This window comes from Chrysochloris asiatica, unplaced genomic scaffold (assembly GCF_000296735.1).
Source record: "Chrysochloris asiatica unplaced genomic scaffold, ChrAsi1.0 scaffold00010, whole genome shotgun sequence".
Taxonomy (NCBI): domain Eukaryota; kingdom Metazoa; phylum Chordata; class Mammalia; order Afrosoricida; family Chrysochloridae; genus Chrysochloris; species Chrysochloris asiatica.
The window spans coordinates 7,845,090-7,868,151 of NW_006408528.1; positions in this window are offsets into that span (position 1 = coordinate 7,845,090).

Consider the following 23,062-nt stretch of genomic DNA (forward strand, 5'->3'; position numbering starts at 1 on the left):
CCTCCTGGCTCCAAGGACCACTCTGGCTGCACTTCTTCCAACACAGATCTGTTGGTTCTTTTGGCAGCCATGACACTTTTAGTATTCTCCTCCAACACCATAACTCAAAAGCATAAATTCTTCCACGGTCTTCCTTATTCACTGTCCAGCTTTCACATGCATATGATGTCATTGAAAATACCATGGCTTGGGTCAGGCGCACCTTAGTTCTCAAGCTGACATCTTTGCTCTTCAACACTTTGAAAAGGTCTTGTGCAGCAGATTTGCCTAATGCAATTCCTCATTTGATTTCTTGACTGCTGCTTCCATGAGTGTTGATAGTTGATCCAAGAAGAATGAAGCGCTTGACAACTTCAATCTTTTCTTTGTGTATAAGAATGTTGTTTATTGGTCCAGTGGTGAGGATTTTTGCTTTCTTTACATTTTGTTTACATTGAGATGTAATCCATACTGAAGGCTGTGATCTTTTTGATCTTCATCAGTAAGTATTTTAAGTCCTCTTCACTTTCAGCAATCAAGGTTTTATCATCTGCATACCGCAGGTTGTTAATGAGTCTTCCTCCAATCCTGATGCCATGTATAGTGACCCTGTATAGTGTTTCTGAGGAGCAACTGACACCAACCTTGCAGTTCAAACAGCTTTACAGTCTGACGCATTAGCCCACAGTGCCACACCAGGACTGCATATGTTGTTGTTGTTATGTGCCGCGGAGTTGGTTCCGACTCATAGCGACCCTGTACAGGGTTTCCGAGGCTGTAAATCTTTACGGGAGCAGAAAGCCTCATCTTTCTCCCGCAGAACAGCTGGTAGGTAGTTTGGAACTGCTGACCTTGCAGTTCACAGCCCGATTCGTAACTGCTACGCTACCAGAGAACCTTATGGACCATATAGAAACAGGGAAATCATTTGGTCTGGCCTGCCGAGGCAACCGCAGGTCCAGCCATCATGTTAAGTGCTGTGGAGTTGGTTCTGTTTGACTCAGCAACTCTGATTGGGGTTTCTGAGGACCGGTGAGGGTGAGTGGTTTGAATTGGAGATCTTGTGGTTCAAACTGACATTACAATCCAGCGCATCATCCCACAGCGCCACACCAGGGCTTCAGCCATCACCTTAGGGTGAGTGAATTAAATGCTTGACCAAATATGGTGGTGGTGGTTATGTGCCATGGTTATGTGCCCTGTACAGGGTTTCCGAGGCTGTAAATTTTTATGGGAGCAGAAAGCCTCATCTATCTGCCGTGGAACAGCTGGTAGTTTCAAACTGCTGACCCTGAGGTTCTCTTCCCAATTCGTAACCACTACACTAGCAGACCAAATATAGCAGAGTAATTTTTAAGTTGATAATTTTGCATGGGTCACAAGTGATGTTATAAATTTTGGCAGAAAAAAGGTTCCCCACCTCTGCTATATAGTGAAACCATATAGTAGCTTGTGGATTTGAACTGCCAACCTTGTGGTTCAGCCCAGTGCTGATCCTGTAGCGCCACACCCAGAGTTAACCTGATGATTACAGCCTAGAAAGTCCTGTGGGCACTTCTGTCACTTGAGTAACTAAGAGTTGAAAAATTGATTCAACAGCACCTGACAACTACCACTAGGTTTGTAACCCACAAAACAGGGCCCCCATTTCCTAAATGCTTCTCTGTATCCCCAGCAATCAGCAGCCCAAGGTCACCTTGTAAGCACTGGTTTAATGATTGCTGAGTTGAGTTACCTAGCATGGAATGCAAATGGAGTCTGAGTGGCATCCTGGGTCACAGCTGTTTGCAGTCATGAGAACACACAGGGGCTGCAGGAAGGTGAAGTGGAGCTGACTCACCCAGTCCAGGCTGGAGACCCAGAGAGCCTGGGACTGGGGAGGGGCTAGGGGACACTTCTATATTGAATGGTTCTCCTTTAAATTTGAACAGGCTGCTTTTATCATTGATCTGTGGAGGAGGATTGTGGTCGCTGGATAGACTTTGCTAGAAGTAAATGGAAAAAATTGCACATGGAGGCGTTTTCTCCCTGAATTTTCTTCACATTTTTTGCTAAAAAAAAAAAAAATCAGTTCCCTTTCCCATCTGCAATCCACTTGGCCAGCCTTTTGATCCCTCTAGATAGGCGTGTTTTGATCCAGACTCAAACAACACTCCCTCGCCCACCTCTCCTGTTGAAGGAGAAGCAGCTGCTGCCCCACTCTGTATTAGTGCCCTGTGAATTGGCCCCAGCCTGGGCGCTTCCTCCACCCACTTGGGGACCCTCCCTAGTTACCCATGAGTTGAAGCCATGCCCTCTTCACGCCCAGTCTTGCTTCTCCCTCACTTTGATCCCAAGGACTGAGGCTGGGCTGCACCACAATGGTACTGACACCCTCAGAAAAAGTCAGAAAGCACCTGCCCCTTGAAAACATTCCTGCCTTTTTAGGCGGCCTGCAAGCCTCCCTTTCCTTCTTTCCCTCCCCCAGACAACATATAAAAGAAGCTATAAATGCAAGGGCGTGAGTTGGAAAGGAGGCTGTTTCCTCCTTTCTTTCCCCAGCTGGGTTTCAGTGTGCTTTATAGATTAATTCCCTTCGAAATATAATTTTAGAAATGTCAAGTTGATTTCGAGTCCTGTAAGAGTGAGAAAAGCATCCATCCGCTTCAGAATTAGAAGTGTACGAACTTACGAAGAACTAGCACTTTCTAAAGATGTTTGCCCAAGAAAATGGTATTTGCTTGGAGTTGGCAGCCTGAGGAGCCGTGCGTTGCCAGTGGGCATGTAGGCAGGTCTCACTCATCAGTGTGGGGCCAGGTTGAAGGTGCCCTATAAGAATGCCCAACCATCTGGGTAGAGATGTTCCTGCCAGGCATCTCATGTTCACTGCCCATTTTCAACTCCATAAGCCATCTAACTGAACTGCAAGCTTCCCTTCTGTGAGGCCATTATCAAGGCATTCCTGCTCAGGAGCCAGCCCTAGCACTGGCTCTGGACTCAATACTAAAACTATTGGATTCTTTTCCCATATATCAACATTTCATCTGCCTTTGTGCTCAACCAGTGTCCTCCAGAGAGGTCATGGCAGTTAATCCTTTGATTTAAACCACCTTCCCAGCCCTTTAATTGACAGCACTCACAATGCAATGATGTAGTTCAACTTTATTGGGCAATAGATTTCAGCTTGGAGCCAACTTCAAATGATTGGTAGTGGCTGCCAAGAAGTCTGCCTTGAAAGGGAGTCTGTTTGTGATGGGTACCAGGCAGGAAACGTGGTGGCGCTACTAATATGATTTTACCAACACTGCATTAGACCTTGTTTTTCACGGGGCTTTAAGAGTTAAGAGTTTTTGAATGTTCATCTATTAAAAATAACTGTCATGGAGGAGCATGTATGGGTGAGAAAAGAAGTATGCTTCAAAAAGCACATCTCTGAAATGGTGGTGTCAGATCTCATCTAACTTCATGGGCAATGAGGAGAATCAAGATCAGTCCAAAGTTGATCTCTGTGAGGGGGAGGCCAGACATATCTACACTCACTAACCTTTTAACCAGTGTTGACACCAGCTGCCCCTCCCACATCACTGTCTACTTCTTTTGTAGGTCAGATAATCAGTTATAATGGCCACCACAACTCACAGACTATATTTACAGTTAAGTGGTTTATTAAGGAAATAACAGGCTACAACTCAGGATCAACAACGTCTGGAAGGCTCCGCCCTTTTCCAGTGCAGGGTATTTCTCTCAGCTTCTCTGAGCCACCTCAGGCCCGTCGTCTCTGCCTTCAGCCTTTCATCCATCACCCTCTCCGCTGTTAATTGACCCAGCTCATAGTCAGTGTAGAAGTTTTATTCAGTTCTCTTAAGCTGCGTTCCTAGTAGTAGACACCATTGACTTTGCTGCATGGATCCTTCTGGGCCTTTGACTGTCTTCAGTGTTACAGATCTTAAAAGGAGTGCCCTTGTTTCCTCTGTTTTTTTTTTTTTCCTCTCTATTCTTCCTTCTTCATCTGTCTGCCAAAAACTGTGGGGTTGGTTGTATACATATATACAAACCCTGGTCAATTTCAAGACATGGCCCTCCCACCCTGGCCATGAACTGACCAATCCCTTCTCAGTATGGCAGATACTTCATTTACATAATAGGCTATAGTCACTTCATTTAAATAAGTATATTCATCAATCCCTGCAAGGTGTGTAAAATAGACCAATCACAGAGTAGGCCACAGCCCAGGCCCAGACAAAAAGTATCAAACATTAAGTTGTTTACAGCTTGCCCAGGAGTTTCAGTTAACCTGAACAAAAGAACCAAATGCTCTGTGGTGGAAAACTAGGGCAAAACTCCTCAGGACTTTGGAGAAAAATCTCTCAACCTGTTTTTCAAAGAACCAAGGCCAAAGGTCACATAAAGGAACTCATTTTGCTACAACATCATTGATATTGTTAAGTGCTTTTGAGTAGAGTTGATTCTAACTCACAGCAACTTTTTATAGGGTTTCAAAGGAGTAACTCGTCCGTCAATTTGTCATACAGTGGTGGCTTGTGAGTTGCTGTGATTCTGGAAACTATGTCATGGATATTTTAAGTACCAGATAAATACCAGCTTTCTGAAACCTGTCCTGGTTTCAGATAAGCTTCCAGAAGAAGACAGACTAAGAAGAAGGAGAGACGAACTACTTCCAAATATTTAGTCACTGAAAACCTTCTGAATAGCAGAGAAACACTGTCAGATACAGTCCCAGAAAATGAGCCCCTCAGGTTGGAAGGCACTCAATGCGACTAGGGAAGAGCTGCCTCCTCAAAGTAGAGTTTACCATGATGACATGCATGGAATAAAGCTCATGGGAGTAAAGCCCATGGGACCTTCATATGCTGATGGAGCACAACTCAAAATGAAAAGAAACAGTTATAAACATCCATTAATAATCAAAACATACAAAGTACAAAGAATGTATCTAGGAAAATTGGAAATTGTCAAAAATGACATGGAATGCATACACATTGATATCTTAGGCACAGTGAGCTGAAATGGACTGGTATTGGTCATTTTGAATCTGACAACCACATGGTTTACTATGCAGGGAATGATAAATTGAAGATAAATGGTGTTGCATTCATTGTCAAAAAGAACATATCCAGATCAGTCATGAGGTACAGCACTGTCTGTGGTAGGATAATATCCATGCGCCTACAGGGAAGACCAGTTAATACCACTATTATTCAAATTTATGCACCAACCACTAAAGCCAGTGAGGATGAAATAGAAGAATTCTACCAACTTCTTCAATGTGATATTGATCAAACTTGCAATCAAGATATATTGATAATAACTGGCAAGTGGAATGCAAAGGTTGGAAACACAGAGGAAGGATCAGTAGTTGGAAAATATGGCCTTGGTGATAGAAATGATGTTGGAGATAGTATGATAGATAGAATTCTGTAAAACCAATGATTTGTACATTTTGAATACCTTCTTTAGATAGCATAAGAGACGATTGTACACATGGACCTCACCAGATGGAATACACAGAATTCAAATTGATTACTTCTGTGGAAAGAGACAGTGGAAAAGCCAAAACAGGGCCAGTAGCAGATTTTGGAACAGATCATCAATTGTTGTTGTTGTTGTTAAGTGCCGTGGAGTCGGTTCCAACTCATAGCGACCCTGTACAGGGTTTCCAAGGCTGTAAATCTTTACAGGAGCAGATCGCCTCATCTTTCTCCTGCGGAACCACTGGTAGTTTCGAACTGCTGACCTTGCGGCTCACAGCCCGATTCGTAACCACTACGCTAATTCAGACTGAAGCTGAAGAAAATGAAACCAAGTCCACGAGAGCCAAAATATGACCTTAAATATATTCCACTTGAATTTAGAGATCATCTGATGAACAGATTTGATACATTAAACACTAAAGACCTAAGAGCAGAAGAGTTGTGTGATGACATCATAAATAAAGCAAAAAGTCATTTAAAACAAGAAAGAAGGAAAACATCAAAATGGATGTCAGAAGAGACTCTGAATCTTGCTCTCCAGAGTAGAGATGCTAAAGCAAATGGAAGAAATAAGGAGGTACAAGAGCTGAACAGAAAATTTCAAAAGTCAGCTTGAGAAGATAAAGTCAAATATTGTAACGAAATGTGCAAAGATCTGGAGTTTGAAAACGAAAAAGGAAGAAGATGCTCAGCTTTTCTCAAGCTGAGGGAACTGAGGAAAAAATTCAAGCCTTGAGTTTAATTATTGGAGGATGTTGTTGTTGTTGTTAGGTGCCATCAAGTCAGTACCGACCCATAGCGACCTATGCACAGCAGAACGAAACACTGCCTGATCCTGGGCCAATTTCACTACTGTTGCCACGCTTGAGTCCATCGATGCTGCCACTTGGCCATCTATCCCATTGGGGGTCTACCTCTTTTTCTCTGACCCTCCATCTCATCAAACATGATATCCTTCTCCAGTGACTGGTCCCTCTTGGCAATATGTCCGAAGTATGAGAGGTGAAGTTTGGCCATCTTGGCTTCCAAAGAGCACTCTGGCTGTACTTCTTCCAACACAGATCTGTTGGTTCTTTTGGCAGCCTACGGAACTTTCAATATTCTCCTCCAACACCATAACTCAAAAGCATCAATTCTTCTACGATCTTCCTTATTTACTGTCCAATGTTCACATGCATATGAGGTTATTGAAAATATCATGACTTGGGTCAGGCACACCTTAGTGCTCAAGCTGACATCTTTGCTCTTCAACACTTTAAAAAGGTCTTGTGCAGCAAATTTGCCTAATGCAATACATCATTTCATTTCTTGACTGCTGCTTCCATGAGTGTTGATGGTTGATCCAAGAAGAATGAAGTCCTTGACCACTTCAATCTTTTCTCTGTTGATAAGAATGTTGTTTATTGGTCCAACAGTGAGGATTTTTGTTTTCTTGACATTGAGATGTAATCCATACTGAAGACTGTGTTCATTGATCTTCATCAGTAAACGTTTTAAGTCCTCTTCTCTTTCAGCAAGTAAGGTTGTATCCTGCATATCGCAGGTTGTTAATGAGTCTTCCTCTAATCCTGATGCCACATTTTTCTTCATAGAACCCAGCTTCTTAGATGATTTGCTCAGCATACAGGTTGAATAACTATGGTGAAAGAATACAGCCTTGTTGCACACCTTTTTTAATTTTAAAATATTCAGTGTTCCCATGTTCTGTTCGAACAACTGCTTCTTGATCCAGGTACAGACTCCTCATGAGCACAATTAAGTGTACAGGAATACTCATACTTTGCAGTGTTGTCCATAGCTTGTCATGATCCACCCAATCGAAAGCCTTTGCGTAGTCAATAAAGCACAGGTAAACATCTTTCTGATATTCTCTGCTTTCAGCCAATATCCATTGGACATCAGCAATGATATCCCTCATTCCACAACCTCTTCTGAAACCAGCTTGAACCTCTGGAAGTTCTCTGTCAATGTATGATTGTAGCCATTTCTGTATTACCTTTAGCAAATCTTTACTTGCGTGGGATATCAAAGAGATTGTCCAATGATTTCCACATTCTGTTGGGTCACCTCTCTTTGGAATGGGCACAAATACGGATCTCTTCCAATCAGTCGGCCAGATAGTTTTCTTCCAAATATCTTGGCAGAGATGAGTGAGTGCCTCCTGTGCCGCCTCACTTTCTTGAAAGATTTCAATTTTTATTACATCAATTCCTGGTGCTTTGTCCTTTGCCAATTCTTTCAATGCACCTTGGACTTCCTCCTTCAGCATATTGAAGGATACTCTGGGTAAATTATTGAATGATGCAGAATGATGCAAGAAGATGGAAGGGAAAAAAAAAGATGGAAAAAGAAGATGGAAGGAATATACAGAGTCACTGTACTCAAAAGGAAATACAGTTGATGTTCAACCATTTCAAGAGGTGTTGCAGACCGTGCAGAGGTTCGAGGCCCTATAGGCCCGAGTGTAACAGATCTAGCCACTTGGCAGTTAATAGCAAATTGTTTTTCATCTTAGTGTTCAATTATATTTATTTAATTCCAAATATGAGCACTGGATGTCCACAGAGAAATGCAATATTCCCCTAAGTTTCTAAGGTCAAGATTTTCCCCCTAGAACCAAGGCAGTAAAACTTCCTCAGAGGACGAACGAGGACAGGTTTACTGGGATTAAGCAGGGAGGCTCTGGATAGGAAATGCCCAGGGTATATTCACTTGGGGTGGAGTGGTAAATTCTGGGAATACGGGATTAAGGACAATGGGGGCAACTCCCTCGGACCACCCTGGGTTCAATCAGTTTGATCCAAGTGAAGGTTAAACCCACTAAGGAAGAAAGGAATATTGGTTTAAGTAAGGTTTACTGGCTTAATTTATCTTAAAGATTGTCTCTGTGAATCATTAAGCATGGTCTTATCTGAATAATCCCATTCTTCTGTAAAGATCTCTTCCTTAAAAAAGTTAATAAAAGACTGGGGTAGACATAGTTCTGGGTGCTTTCTTGGTAGCAGGACTATCTGCCTGTCAGCTTGTATCCACTCTGGTCTCTGAATGTTTCTTTCCCTCTCGCCCCTCCAGACATACCACCTAGAGTTAGTTTTGGGTGCAATGTCTGCCACAGAGCAGTCTGTCTGGCAGCTTGCATCAAGCCTGTGTGTCTGTCTTCTTTGAATCTGTTTTCTCTGCCTTCTGTGTGTCTGTTTTTTCTCTCTCTCTCTCTCGCCATCATCGCCGGACACCCCATCTTCGGGTACTCATCCCCTTGCCGAGGCCAGACCCTGATACCAAAGGAAGAAGCCTTGGAAAACCTATAAGGTCACACTGTAAGTTGGATCCGACTCAACAGCACTTAACAGCAACAACATCTCTGTGCAAAGGGGTAGCTGCTAGACTGCTAACCAAAAGGTTGAAACCTACCAAAATGTGCCTCAGAAAACAGACCTAGAGGGTTGCTTGCAGAATGCTATAGCCTTGAATATCATGTGGAACACATCTAGTCTGCACACCTGGCATTGCTGTCGCCATGAGTAGGAATCAACTTGACAGCAACAAACAACTCTATCCTGTCACCATCCTCAAAAAGCTCTCATTCTTTAAAACTGATTTTAAAAACTTTTTTACAACAAAGTCTAATTTGTTTGAAGAAAAAAGTCTTACTCAGAGATTGTGTTGTTTGGTAACATAGTGGGTTAAGTGTTGACCTGCAAATTGCAAGGTCAGAAGTTCAAACCCACCCGCCACTCACTGGGAGAAAGATGTGACTCTCTATCCACTCTTGTAAAGACTTAGAGTCTCAGAAACCCTATGTGGGGCCACTATGAATTGAATTGACTCAATGGCAGTGAGTGGGTTTACTTTTAGTAGACAAAGGTCTTGTAATACTGACAATTCTGTCTTTTTGTAGAAAACTGGAAAATCTGTGGTGATGCACTGCATAGGCAAATACATGAAATGCCTGCCACACCCCAGCCCTCTTCTATGCAGCCCTGCATAGAAGCTAAGAGGTGGTTGTGGACCAGTACGTTCTGCTCCATGTCGCAGGAACTCCTGGCCTTACCTGAGTGTCTCGGGAAGCCAGTGTGATAGGCCCAGCAGAGTAACTTTTCACCCAGAGAAGAGTCAGATCTTATCAGATTGTCCCTCCTTTGATTCTGGACTCATGATAATAAGAAATAATTTGCCAATTATAACAACAGCAAATCCCAAAATTACAGTAGCCATATATAGCTACTATAAAGCAATAAAAACCTTGAGGTATCAGAGACTATGTGCAAGCAGAAGAAGAGAGGTAGAGAAAAGATGTCCATGTGGGGAGGTAAGATGGCTGATAGAGGAACCATCGAGACAGGCTGAGTTGTTCTGTCACCGTGAGCACATAGCTGCTGTGGGTTAGACCGATGGCCCCTCTTTGTAATCTCCTTTGATAAAAGATTTTTGTCCTTAACACAAAATAAACAACTATGCTCTGCTTTCTGATATTTGGTAGGAAACCGCCTTGAGGACTCTACTGCTCTCAACATGCCCAAATGATTGCTCTAGAGTTCTCAAGCGTTTGATGACTGTCATTGACTCAGTGTTCTAACAAGCACATGATTGACCTCAGTTGAATTCTGGGGCCCATAAAGCTTTCTGTGTCTTCCTTTACTCTGCACATATTGATTGGTGCTCTTAAAGAAATTTAGTGGATGTCCAAACCTACTTGGATTCCTCCTCCTTTATTGCTGGGATGTACCTCCCTTTGAACAATTGCATGTTGGATAATGCTGAGCCTCAGAATTAGTGTGAGAAACCTCTTCACCATTTACCCAAGTAGAGTACTGTTCAAAAGTACTCAGGAAACCTCAAAAACCTATACAGAGGCCCTTCTGCCAGCCAACAAAGTAACAATCTTAAAATGCTTCGTCTATAAGGGCTAGATTATATATCTTTCTCAGCCCTTTCCAAGGGAGTGCTTTTATAGATTTTGTCGTAGGTGTCTGCTTGCAGGCATATCTGGCACTGAACTGTGGTCCTCCAAGGGTCTGCATCTCATTTAGAGGACCCTTCACTATTCCTCTGTCCCCAGTAAAAACAGTAGGCATGCCCAAGGCTGACAGATCAGCATCTCTACTTCCATTCCCTTCCAGCAATTCCTGTCATTGATAGCTAGCTGGACCAGAACAAATTTAGACTCAGAGTCCTTGTTCTCTCACCCTGGGACCTATCTCTTTCTGTCCTGTAATACATGTCATTCTCCTCCAGGTCTTTATGGGTCTCTTGGCTCCAAGGAATCTTGAATAGTGCAAACAGTTAAGTGTTTGACTACTAACCAAAAGGTTGGAAATTCTAACTCATCCAGAGGTCTTGGAAGAAAGTCTTGGTAAACTGCTTCTGAAAAGTGAAAACCCTACAGAATGCAGGTCTACGTTGCAACACAAAGGCTGCCATGCGTCAGAGCGAACTCAGTGGCAACTGGTTTGGTTTGGTGGCTTCAAGCATTCTCTACTTTCCCTGAGAGCCTATGCATTTTTTCATGAAAATATATCAATGAGGAATTTTTCCTTTGGAAATGATCTAGAGCTTTCATAAATTCTCAAAGGGGTCCATGAACAATAAAATTTAGAAATATGCCAGTTTATCACAGATTTCCAACTGATACATAAGGTACCAGTATGACTGGGACCGCCTGAGAGCTCTTGAAGCTCATGTGGCCCATGTGTAAGCAGGCTGCAGGAGAGTCACAGGCATTCCATCCTGTTTCTTCTCTCTTTGTCCTTGATGGCTGAGTTGGCTGTGAATGTGCCTTAGCAGTCAAACTGAGGAGTATTTTTAATGCAGCCGATAGAAGCTACAGTCCTGGGTAAGCTGTGACTTTGGCTCCAGCTAAAAAGGAAGAAACTAGCAGGAAGAAAACAAATCCTGACAACACATGAGGGTGAGCTGGCTACCTGCAGTCTGCTACCCATCTGTCATCTACCGTAGAACAATCCCTGAAGGGAGCCCTTGCTTCTTAATCTTGGACTCAGATGTACTCAGGAACCTGCACCAAAGCCCCCTTTGCCAGTCAGTGAGGAGAAAATTTACTTTAGAAACACCTCATCCATGGTAAGGCATTCTTGACAGGGCCCAGAGGTAAGAAGACTGGTTAATTCTGCTCTGTAAACCTAGGCCACGGTTACAGAGAAAGCACCTTAGAAAGACACAGTGGGCCCAGGCTGAGGCCCAGTGTCATGGCACCCTGACCCTGTTTTTTGGTCTGGGAAAGGTGAAGGGAGCCAGAGACATAGGATCATGGTGAACAGGGAAGACAGTGGTGAAATCTGTTGCAGGTGTATGCATGCTCTGGCCTTTTCCATGGGCAGCCATCTCAGGGTGCACCTGACAAACCTACCTACTGAAGCAACGGTATAAACACAAGACAGTGAACCCCAGAGACGGAAGTAGGGTTTGGCCGTGAATGTTGAGCTCTTATAACCATATTTATGTCTTTGTTCCCTTTACTTTTTCATACCCTATAGAAATTATTGAAAATAAAAACACCTATTATCCATGACGTAGATAGGTACCACGCATGTACACACAAGCCCATTTTATCCTCGTGAGTATCTTAAGACATGGGCATTTTGTGTGTGTGTGTGTGTGTGTTTAATTTGAGATACAATTCACATGCCATAAAATTCACTCTTTTATGGTTCACAATTTATTTACTTATTTGTAAATTTGTGGTTTGGGTGAAGATTGTTGCAATATTGGAGGACTCTAAGGAGGTCTTGTAGCGTAGTGGTTACGAATCGGGCTGTGAACCTTAAGGTCAGCGGTTCGAAACTACCAGCCGCTCCGCGGGAGAAAGATGAGGCTTTCTACTCCCGTAAGGATTTACACCCTCGGAAACCCTGTACAGGGTCGCTATGGGTCGGACCCGACTCGATGGCACTTAACAACAACAACAAGGAGGTCTAGTATTGTAGTGGTTACGAATCGGGCTGCGAACCTTAAGTTCGAAACTACAAGCTGTTCCGTGGGAGAAAGATGAGGCTTTCTGCTCCTGTAACGATTTACAGCCTCGGAAACCCTATACAGGGTCGCTATGAGTCGGAACCGACTCCACGGCACATAACAACAACAACCATTATCTAGTTGGGTTGGAATTGACTCAATGGCACTTAACAATTTGACCTGGATAGAAACCAATCATTGCACTTCAGATGTACGCTCACAAGCTTTTATGATTCTAGTCACTGCTTATCAAAGTATGATGTACAACATTTTATTTTTGTGTGGACTATGTTATGCCATTGGACCTCAATGTCCTGCATGACTACCGTTGCAGTCCTCCAAGCCCAGTGATTCAATATTCAAGGTATTTAGTTATGGGTAAGAAGTTTATATAGAGTCCTGGTGTGGCGCTGTGGGTTAATGAACCAGACTGTAAAGCCGTTTGAACTGCAAGGTCGGTAGTTCAAGCTCACCAGCTGCTCCTCGGAAACCCTATGCAGGGTCGCTACGCGTTGGCACCGACTCGATGGCACTTCAGTACAACAAGTTTATATAGGCTTTCCCCTTGTTTAATCTATTGTTGTTAAATGCCATTGAGTCGCTTCCAACTCATGGCAACTATGAACAGGGTTTCCAAGGCAAGGAGTGGCTGGTGAGCTTGAACCACTGACCTTGCAATTCAAAATAGCTTTGCAGTCCAGCACATCAAACTGCAGTGCCACACCAAGATTCTTTTTGTTGTTGTTATTGTTAAGTGTTGTCAAGTCGGTTCTGACTCATAGCACCCTGTAGAGGGTTTCCAAGGAAGGGCTGGTTAAGCTAGCTTGAATCCCTGACTTTGTGGCTCAAACTAACCTTGCAATCCAGCACATTAACCCACAGCACCACTCTAGGACTCTTTTAGAACCCCTTTATCACTTAATTATATGTTGCCTTTCTGTTAACCCAAATTAATACATAGCTCTGGTAGTGTAGTGGTTACGAATCAGGCTGCGAACTACAAGGTCGGTAGTTTGAAACTACCAGCTCTTCCGTGGGAGAAAGATGAGGCTTTCTGCTCTTGTAAAGATTTACAGCCTCAGAAACCCTGTACAGGGTCACTATGGGTCGGAATTGACTCCACGGCACATAACAACCAACAACCATTATCTAGTTGGTGATTTTCTCCCCTCTCCCCTCTTATCCCAGGTAACCATCAAAGAATTGTGTGTGTGTGTTTTAAACTTTTTCTGACTTCGTATAATAGTAGATTCATATGATATTTGTCACAACAACAATAGGATGAACAGTAATACCGGGGAGGTAAGGACTCCTTAGAACAATCAACAATGTGGGATCAAAAGTACAACATGTGCCCAAAACTAAAACTCAGAAGGCAGGAATGGATGGGAAAGAAGGATAAATGGAAAACTTTAAACAATGAGAAGAAGTAGGAAGAGTGTTGTTACATTGAGGGGATTGCAGTCAGTGTCACAAAATAAAACTTGTAGGAACTATTAAATGCAAAACCAATTTGCTCTGAAACTTTCACTCAAATAACAATAAAAAGTTAAAAAAAAAAAAAAAAAAAAAGAGAGAGAGAGCAAAAAGAAGTGATTAAATTTCAGACCCACCCTACTCTGGTATGCCTTATTAACACAACAAATGAAACTCTCCATTTCCAAATAGGGTCATACTTAGAGGTACAGGTGTTAGGAATTCCACATGTTGTTTCCATTACCCTGTCAATAACACAAACTTTTCCTCAGACCATCTTACTGTTAAGAGTTGTGATGCTTATTTTCATTTTACCCTTTCATGACTCGTGGAACACATATTACCACCAATATTTTCAGTTTTTCAAGTTTATTGGGAAGTACTTGTAGTATGTGCTACTTTGTGAATCTGAAGAAATGGGGCTCACTACACCAATACTAGGGAGCTCTGGTAGCAGAGTGGTTACGCTGAGAACCGTAGTGTCAGCAGTTTGAAACTACCAGCTGTTCTCTCTGTGGGAGAAAGATGAGGCGTTCTGTTCCTGTAAAGATTCACAGCCTCAGAAACCCTGTACAGGATCGCTATGAGTCAGAACCAACTCCACGGCACACAGCCACCACATCAATACTATTACCAAAGGCCACTGGGACACGTGTGTCCCATATAATTATATTAAAATACATGTTAGCCTCAAAACAATTATTTCCCTTGGTTTCAATATGCCTTCTACTACTTGGAACACATGGGATCAACAAAAATTCAAAGCAGAAAACAATTCAGTCATGAAAGGCCCAGGAGAGTGAATTATTTAATGGACAGTGAATTATTTAATGTCTATTCTAGCCATGGTTGTGGCAGTTGTATGTGGTCAAGTTAGTTCCAACTCATAGTGACCCTGTATAGGGTTTCCAAGGTTGTAAATTATTATGGGAGCCGAGAGCCTCATCGTTCTCCCATAAGATGGCTGGTGAATTTGAACTGCTTACCTTTGAGTTAGCAGACCAACACATAACCCACTGCTTCACCAGAGATTTTTCCTTCTAGTGTTGTTGCTGTTAAATGACGTAGACTGACTCATAGTAACCCTGTACAGGGTTTCCAAGGGCTGGCTGATGGGTTTGAACTGATAAACTTCTAGTCAGCTATGTGGTGCTTATGCTACAGTGCCACTAGTCTGTAAACTCCTACCAGATGACTTTTTTCAGGTGGGTCTGAGTAAGGAGAGGTGGGGGAAGACGCTGATTGATTATATGATTCAGTTGTGAGTGATTGCTAACAGGGCTAATTGTGATTGGTCAATTTTGCCATCCTGCTGGATATAAAATGCATGCAGGGGGTGGGGGTGAGAAGGCAGAATGCCACTACCATTAAGGACTAAGAGCCAGGAGTAGAGCATGTCCTTTGACTCTGGATGGCCAGATCCCTATACATCGAACCTCCTCAACCCGAGGACAGAAAACTGTTATCAGAACAGCAACAACAAAGGTAAGCACTAAGCACTCGATAAGCATTCTGGGCTTCCTAGCACACGGAGCAAGTAAAGTTGAGTGTCTTCAGGCAGGAAGCTCACTTCCCGAGCTGAGTACCTCCAGGCACTTAATAAGGAGCTAGGTTTGCTGACCTCAGGAGTTAGAGTTGAGTGCATTGAGCTGAGGCTTGCAGCAGAGTGGAGTGTCTTTTGGGAAAAGAGCTTTATACCATGGCCTAGCAGGAAAGGGACCAAGAGGTCAGAGAGAGGCCTGCTTTGGGGCACAGCAGAGAAGAGGCTTTCCTGACGAAAAACTGTATTCTGAACATTTCTGGTTCTACATTGTAACCTGTTGGCTTCCCTAAAAAACAAAAGCAAAACCCACACTGTGAGTGTGCTGTCTGAGTTCTGTGTGGCCACTGCAACTATTATCAAACCCAGCTGAGCAGAGAGTTCTGTGGGAGGGACGCTTGGTGCCATGTTGCCTTGTTTTCTAAACAAATGATTTAAACGAAATCTTTTGCTGTTTTCTTTCTTCCCTCCTCATTAGATATTTTTAAACGAACCCGCATTTTTCTTCTAAATTACAAGGTTAACAGAAAAGCAAATATTACAAACAAAAATTACCTTACACCCATATATGTGTTTTTGTTGTTGTTAAGTGCCAGTGCCGTCGATTTGGGGTCGACTCATAGCCACCCTCTATAGGGTTTCTGAGGAGCAGCTGGTGAGTTTGAACTGTGACCTTGCAGTCCAGTGCATATCCTACAGTGCCCTACCCATAGACAGCCACTGTTAAGTTGTGCATATTCTTCTTGTTTCTTTAATACTTCTACATGTATTTTTACAAAACAAAGGATCACACTAATTGAGTTGTCTTTTCCCACTTGGCATAAGCGCTGCCACACAACTGTTTTGAAATAATGTGCTTAATCATTGTTTTTCTTAGTAGACATGAGAGTGCCTCCTACCTACTCATCAAATATTACCCTCAATGTTTGCCAATTTAAAATGGTTTAGTTAGCATTTTCGTTTATCAGTGAGGTTAAACATTTATTTTCATGTTGAGCCCTTGTCTTCCTATTCCTTAAACCCAAACCAAACTCACTGCCATCAAGTTGATTTCTGACTCAGATACACTCTGTATAGTATTGCCAAGACTGCAAGTCTTTCCAAGAAGCAGATAGCCTTATCTTTCTCCCTCAGAGTGAAATGGTGGGTTTGAACTGCCAACCTTGTGATTAGCAGTCCAACATTTATCCTACAGGGCCACAAGAGCTCCATTGTCTTCCTTTTGTTGTTAAGTGCAATGTTGCTTCATACTCATACAGACTATGCATAGGATATTGAAGGCTGCAAATCTTTTTAGAAGCAGAAATGTTCATCTTTATCCCTTGGAGCAGCTGGTGGGCTCAAACCACTGACCTTGTGGTTCACATTCCAGTGTTCCTTTTAGAAATAATGTAACACAGTTAAGTCATAGCCACTTTCTGCTATGGAGTACATAATGGATATATGGTGGTTTTGGCTGAATGATGGTCACATTACTTCTTATTAAATATTATAGAAGAAATATATGCTCATTGTAAAAATTCAGTATATTTCAAAAGGGTCTAGAAATATTGTAAAAGGTAACCTCAGCTCTTCCCTCCCCTGTACTATTTGCCTGCACTCTATCCCCCACACACAACTGTCTTTAGCACCTCCTGCCATTTTACTGTCTTTCCAAGGACCTGCCACTCTGGTCATGAAATTTGGACAGTGACCAAGAGAAAGGATCCAGGATTTCCAAAGCTTCATACAAAACTTTCAAAACATCCCTCCAGGGTGGTCACTGGGACTGGAAACAGGAGACAACACACCAGGTGTTTGAATCCAAATGAGCAGATAAATGAAAACTAAGCAAAGATTACCCTGTTGGCCTTGATTGCAGTTTATATGAAATTGGCAAGCTGCTTTATTGTAGCACTTGAGCAGTGTCTTGTGTTAACTCCGGTCCGTTCAGTATAACCCTTTTCCTTTACAAAGAAGAATAGGAAACCCAAGGGAAGGTCTGCATTTCCAGCATGGACCCCTTCCCCAACCTAGAGCAGATTCTCATAGAGCCGAGATCCACATGTGATCCAGACAGTGATTTGAAATAGCATCCATTGCTTGGAGGGCCATACCCAATTTTGGCTGAAGGAATGTCATCTGTACTGGTTAAAACAGATGGCCAAGATGTGAGTGGAATTTGTAATGTGAAAAGGGACTTATTACCTTTTATCACAAGAATCTTTTGGAAGAAAAACAATTTGTCAAGCTTCTGGTGTTAAGAAAATGTCTGTTATGAATGAGAGGGGACATCACCAAACTGACCTTGAACCTCTGGGGGGGAAAAATAGTTTTCCTGTACTCTTTGAGGAATGCAAATGTCTATGGAATGTTGGTAAGTGCCTCTGCAAGTCTATTCCGACTCATAGCAACCCTGTATAGGGTTTCTGAGGAGTGGCTGGTAGATCTGAACTACGAACCTTGCTGTTCAAATCAATCTTGTGGCAGGACTGTCTTAGTACCAATGGGTCACCAACCTCCTATTAATGAAATGGAATAAAAGGGGAGATAGTTCTCATTTGGGTGAGAATTCTGCTTTTTTTGTTTTTTGTTTTTTGTTTTTCATCCCTAATAATGTCAATTAAAATAGGTCTTGTTTGTTAAATCAAAGTTTTAAAAACTTATCATCCATCCCACTCCTTCTTGCATAATTTTCTATACGGAATCTTTTCCTTCAAGGGTTTAATTCCTACCACCACCCCCATTGGATTTTTTTAAGGTATGATGGTATAGTACTAGACAACTTTTACACACACTTTGTAGATACTTAATTTAACACAAGCTGTTCAAATAACATAATTTTGTATAAAAATGTGATCTTGGACCTAGTCCAAATGTGCTTATTTCAAAAGTAACACTTTTTAAATAAACAAGCCTCATTTTCTAGAAAATGAGGCTTGTTTATTTTTAAAAACTAGAGAGCAGAAAGATAGAAGAATCTAGGTGATGCTAGGTGAAAATGGGTGGGTGTGTATATGTATATGTATGTGTGTGGGGGGTGCGGGGAGGTGCTGTACTATATTCTCCATGTAATAATTACCCCTAAACTTAGCATCTGAAAACAACACACTTATCTCACACAGTTTCTAAGGGCCAGAAAGCCAGGAGTGGCCCAGCTAGGTGTGTCTGGCTTAGGCTCTTTTGCAAAGTTGCAACCAAGTGGCAATCAGTCAGGGTTAGTCATCTCAAGGTTTAGCTAGGCCTAGAAGATCTGTTTCCCAGCCCACTCACATGGTGTGGGCAAGAGACCTCAGTTCCTCATTAGCTGGCGGCCAGAAGCCTCCACTCCTCATCACTGTGGCTTCGCTATACAGATTGCCTAAGTACCTTCACAACAGTTGCCTCCGTAAAAAGAAGTATACCCAAGGCAAAGGCTACAGTCTTTTTATAACCTCATCTTGGAAGTGATATATCATCACTTCTGCTATATTCTATACATTAGAAGTAAGTTCAGCCTATACTTAAGGGAAGGAAGTAAAGTTCTGCCTTTTGTAGGGAGGCACATTAAAGAACTTATATATATTAATTGAAGTTCTGACTTTTGAAGGGAGGCACATTAAAGAACTTGTATCATACATGTGGTCAGTTAATATATATATAAGTTGGGAGAAAGATGAAGATTCTTGCTCCTGCAGACATTTACAGCTTTGAAATCCCTACACATGGTCACTGTGGGTTGAAACGGAGTCCTGGTATGGTTCTATAGGATAAGCACAGGACTGCCAAGTCAGTTTGAACTGCAAGATTGGCAGTTCAAACTCACCAGCCACTCCTCGGAAACAGGGTTGCTGTAGAGTCAGAAATGACTCTGACACTTGAGGCAGCAGGAATGAGTTGAAATGGCACTTAACAACAGTACAACAGACACAGGAGACTCATCTCCAGGCTGCTCTTTGATCTTCAGCAGAGCTCAGCAAACTTTTTCTATAAAGCACCAGACAGTAAATTTTTTAGGCATTATGGAGTTCTAGTATGGTGCTATAGGGTAATGGTTCAAACCGACCAGCTGCTCCTTGGAAACCCTATATAGGGTAGATGAGTCCGAATCGACTTGTTAAGTGCTGTCGAGTCGGTTCCAACCCATAGCGACCCTGTATAGGGTTTCTGAGGAGCAGCTGGTGAGCTTGAACTGCCGACCTTGCAGTTCAAAATGGCTTTGCAGTCTGACGCATTAACCCACAACACCACACCAGAACTCCAACTAGACAGAACTTAATAACAAATGAACCAGAAGAACTCTGTTGGCAATTGTCTTTGCCATTGTACTGCAAAGCAGCCACACGCAATGCACAAATGAGCATAGCTCCATTCCAACAAAACTTTATTTACAAAAATAAAGCTATACAGGATATTCGAAGTCTAAGATATTTAGTGATTTTCTTTCCTTGCAATCAAAACCGATTCTCAAACACAGTTCATCCATTCATCCAGACAGCATGGCTGTTTGATCTGCCATCATACCTCTGCAGCTTTTAACATTTAGTTTGGGATCATAGGAATAAATAAAGATAATACTGACAGATTTAGATGGAGCAAATATCAAGACACAATTACAGTCTTGTCATCTGGGGAACAAGAATAGATGGTGTGAAAGCTGACTTTGGAACAAGGGACAAGGCAATGTCCTCATTCCATTTAATTGCTATTATGGTTAGGTGCCATCAAGTCAGTACCAATTCATGCGACCCTATGCACAACAGAACCAAACACTGCCTGGTCCTATGCCAACCTCACCATTGTTGCTATATTTGAGCCCGTTGCTGCTGTAACTGTGCCAATCCATCTCATTGGGGGACTTTCTCTTTTTCTTGGACCCTGCACTTTAGCAATCATAATATCCTTTTTCAGAGACTGGTCCCTCCTGTTAATATATCCCAAGTATCGTAGAAGAATTGATGCCTTTGAATTGTGGTGTGTTGGAGGAGAATACTAAAAGTGCCATGGGCTGCCAAAAGAACCAATAGATCTGTTTTGGAAGAAGTGCAGCCAGAGTGCTCCTTGGAGGCCAAGATGGCTAAACTTCGTCTCTCATTCTTTGGAAATATTGTCAGAAGGGACAGGCACTAGAGAAGGATATCATGCTTGGTAAGATGGAGGGTCAGAGAAAAAGAAGAAGACCCTCAACGAGATGGATCAACCAGGTGGCATCATTGATGGACTCAAACAAGGCAACAGTAGTGAGGTTGGCCCAGGATCGATATTGTTTTGTTCTGCTTTGCATGGGGTCGCTATGAGTCAGTTTCGACTCGATGGCACCTGACAACAACAACGAGAGACAAAGTCTGGCCATTCTGGTTTCCAGGGAGCATTCTGGGTGTACTTCTTCCAACACAGATTTGTTCTTTTGGCAGTCAGTGTTAATTGTAATATTCTCATTAGATACCATAACTCAAATGCATCAATTCTTCTACAGTCATCCTTATTCACTGTCCAACCATCACATCCATATGAGGTTATTGAAAAGACCATGGCTTGGGTCAGGCACACCTTAGTCCTCAAACTGACATCTTTGCTCTTCAACCCTTTAAAGAGGTCTTGTGCAGCAGATTTGTCCAAATCTGCTGCTTCCATGGGTGTTGATGGTTGATCCAAGCAAAATGAAGCCTTTGACAGCTACAGTCTTTTTTTTCCTCCATTTACATGGATGTTGATTAGTCCAGTGGTGAGGATTTTTGCTTTCTTTACACTGAGGTGTAACCCATACCAAATGCTGTGATCTTTGGTCTTCATCAATAAGTATTTCAAGCCCCCTTCACTTTCAGCAAATAAGGTTTTATCATCTTCATATCACAGGTTGTTATAAGTCTTCCTCCAATCCTGATTCCATTTTTTTCTTCATAAAATTCAGCTTCTCAGATTATTTGTTCAGCATACAGATTGAATAAATATGGTGAAAGAATATAACCCTGGCATACATGTTTCCTAATTTAAAACCGTCTGATGTTTCTTTGTTCTGTTCAAACAACTGTCTCTTGGACTATGTACAAGTTCATCATGAGCACAATTAAGTGTTCTGGAATACTCATTCTCTACAATGTTGTCTGTAGCTTGTCATGATCTACACAATTGAAAGCTTTGTATAGTCAATAAAGGACAGGTAAACATCTTTCTGGTATTTTTTGCTTTCAGCCAAGATCCATTTGATGGTTCCGCAACCTCTTCTGAATCTGCTTGAAGCTCTGGCTGTTCTCTGTTATTGTGTAGTGACAGCCACTTTTGAGAGAAACGATTTTCAGATAACTGAAAACACAGGGCCAGATTATAGCATTCAGATTTTGACTCAATGTGAATTGAGGGCTGCATCTTCACAGAGCTCCTGCTGTGCCACGGAACCAAATGCATCAATGGACTGTATAAAGGACCAAAAGGCCTGTGAGATATCAGCAAAGAGGAAGTAGAAGTCACTATGTAGGGCAGCATGAAACTTCAGAGCGTTGAGAACGGACATCAGGTTAACGTTAATCTCCGTGTTCGTTTTACAGTGATGACATGGGTTTGAGAGCTGTGCCTTGTATTAGCCTTTCACAGTAGCCATGATGCTTCATTGATTGCCAGCAGGCTTTCCTGATAACCTTATTGCATGGGGTGATGCCTACTTAGTGTTCCCATACTATTTATTACTGCCCATCCTCCAACACGATTTTTTTTTTTATAATTAAATGTTTTTATTTTGGATTGAGTGAAAGTTTACAGGGCACATCATCAGCTTCACATTCAACCATTCATATAGCTTGTTTCATTACATTGATTATTATCCCCTCCATATATCATCAGTTAACAGTGTTTCTCTGTATCCTCTTTAGCTTTTTTTTTGGATGGGGCGGGTAGGGGGGGGGTACTTGCCTTTTTGGAATTTACAGTCTCGGCTTTTAGGGAAGGTTTTTAACATTTGTCTGTGGATATCCAGGGCTCATGTATGAGATTACTAACAAGCATTACTGAATAATCAGATGAGGGACAGTTTAGAGCCAACATGATCTTTTTTAAAAAAAAACAACAAAAAACTTTTTATTGTGAATTGAGTGAAGGTTGACAGACTACATTTTGTTAGAGCTCAGGGATTACATTCCCCTCCCTGCAACAACAGTTACCCTGCTTTCACCCTGCTGCTTCCCTTTTACATCTCAATTTTCACAAATGAACAAAGCAAAAATGTTTGGACATACACAAATAAATATATGTTCATTTAAATGTCAAAAGGGCACAATTTGCAAGCATGCCTCCTGCCCATAGGCACACAGTCTTCCTCAGTCCATGGATCTAGAGTCCTGAGCTGCTGTATCTCTCCACACTATCGCCTCTGTCACCATCTCTGCTCTCACTGCTTTTCTGGGTAGGATCTCATACTCCAATCATGCTCTTACTTCTTGATGATCCCAGGACCCTTTGTTCCTGAAACAGAAGATTAACTCCTCCCTCCTTTTAGTTATCCATCTCCGATTACAGTTGTAGTTGTGGCAGCCACAACGAATCCTGATAACAATGACTCACCATTGAATCATAAAATCCTATCAGCATCATCTCCCATACCCTTTCACCACATCCATCTGGAAAAGAGGAAAACTGTTCAGTGGAGATTCTACCTTACCTACCTCTTTCTGAAACT